The following is a 2541-nucleotide window of genomic DNA, read 5'->3' as shown; positions in this document are numbered from 1 at the left end:
CTCTGACACTCTCTGACACTCTCTACCACTCTCTGACACGCTCTGACACTCTCTATCACTCTCTATCACTCTCTGACACTCTCTGACACTCTCTGACACACTCTGACACTCTCTATCATTCTCTATCAGTCTCTGACACTCTCTGACTCTCTCTGACACACACTATCACTCTATGACTCTCTCTGTCACTCTCTATCACTCTTTATCAATCTGTGACACTCTCTGACACTCTCAGACATTCTGTGACACACTCTGACAATCTATATCACTCTATGACTCTCTCTGACTCTCTCTATCACTCTCTATCACTCTCTGACACTCTCTGACACACTCTGAGACTCCCTATCACTCTCTATCACTCTCTGACACTCTCTGACACTCGCTATCACTCTATGACTCTCTCTGACACTCTCTATCACTCTCCATCACTCTCTGACACTCTCTGACACACTCTGACACTCTCAGATACTCTCTATCACACTCCGTATCACTTTCTGACATCCATTGACACTGTCTATCACTCTCTGACACTCTCTGACACAATCTATCACTCTTTGAGACTCTCTGACACTCACAGTAACTCTCTATCACTCTCTATCACACTCTGACACTCTCAGACACTCTCTATCACTCTCTGTCACTCTCTGTCACTTTCAGACGCTCCCTATCACTCTCTGACACTCTCTATCACTCTCTGACTCTCTCTGACACTCTCTATCACTCTCTGACACTCTCTATCGCTCTCTGACACTCTCACACACACTGACACTCTCAGACACTCTCTGTCATTCTCTGTCACTCTCTGTCACTCTCAGACACTCTCTATCACTCTCTGACACTCTCTATCACTCTCTGACACTCTCTATCAAACTCTGACACTCTCTGACAATCTCTGAAACGCTCTGTCACTCTCTGACACTCTCAGAAACTCTCTATAACACTTTGACACTCTCTATCACTCTCTGACATTCTCAGACACTCTCTACCACTCTCTGACACTCTCTATCACTCTCTGACACTCTCTGACACTCTCTGACACTCTCTATCACTCTCTGACACTCACTGACACTCTCAGACACTCTCTGTCAGTCTCAGACACTCTCAGACACTCTCTATCAGTCTCAGAAACTCTCTATCACTCTCTGATACACTCTGACACACTCAGACACACTCAATCACTCTCTATCACTCTCTGACACTCTCTGACACTCTCTGACATTCTCAGACACTCTCTATCACTCTCAGAAACTCTCTATCACTCTCTGACACACTCTGACACACTCAGACACACTCAATCACTCTCTATCACTCTCTGACACTCTCTGACACTCTCTAACACTCTCTATCACTCTCTGACACACTCTGACACTCTCTGACACTCTCAGACACTCTCCATCACTCTCTAACACTCTCTGACACTCTCTATCACTCTCTATCACTCTCTATCACTCTCTATCACTCTCTGACACTCTCTGACACTCTCTATCACTCTCTATCACTCTCTGACACTCTCTGACACACTCAGACACTCTGTGACGCACTCTGACACTCTCTATCACTCTCTATCACTCTCTGACACGTTCTATCACCCTCTGACACTCTCTATCACTCTTTATCACACTCTGACACTCTCTGATACGCTCTATCACTCAATGACACTCTGTGACACTCTCTATCACTCTCCATCACTCTCTGACACTCTCTGACACACTCTGACACTCTCAGACACTCTCTATCACACTCCGTATCACTCTCTGGCATCCATTGACACTCTCTATCACTCTCTGACACTCTCTGACACTCTCTGACACAATCTATCACTCTCTATCACTCTTTGACACTCTCTGACACTCTCAGTAACTCTCTATCACTCGCTATCACTCTCTGACACTCTCAGACACACTCTATCACTCTCTGACACTCACTGACACTCTCAGACACTCTCTGTCACTCTCTGTCACTCTCTGTCACTCTCTGTCACTCTCAGACACTCTCTATCACTCTCTGACACTCTCTATCACTCTCTGACACTCTCCATCACTCTCTGACACTCTCACAAACTCTGACGCTCTCAGACACTCTCAGAAACGCTCTGTCACTCTCTGACACTCTCAGAAACTCTCTTTAACACTCTGACACTCTCTATCACTCTCTGACATTCTCAGAAACTCTCTACCACTCTCTGACACTCTCTATCACTCTCTGACACTATCTGACACTCTCTATCACTCTCTGACACTCACTGACACTCTCAGACACTCTCTGTCACTCTCAGACACTCTCAGACACTCTCTATCACTCTCTATCACATTCGAACACTCTTTGACGCTCTCTGACACTCTCTGACGCTCTCAGACAATCTCTGACACTCTTTGACGCTCTCGGACACTCTCAGACACTCTCTATCACTCTCAGAAACTCTCTATCACTCTCTGACACTCTCTGACACACTCAGACACACGCAATCACTCTCTATCACTCTCTGACACTCTCTGACACTCTCAGATATTCTCTATCACTCTCAGAAACTCTCTATCACTC

This window comes from Heterodontus francisci, unplaced genomic scaffold (genome assembly GCF_036365525.1).
Source record: "Heterodontus francisci isolate sHetFra1 unplaced genomic scaffold, sHetFra1.hap1 HAP1_SCAFFOLD_152, whole genome shotgun sequence".
Lineage (NCBI taxonomy): Eukaryota > Metazoa > Chordata > Chondrichthyes > Heterodontiformes > Heterodontidae > Heterodontus > Heterodontus francisci.
Note: the sequence above shows the minus strand (reverse complement) of the source record.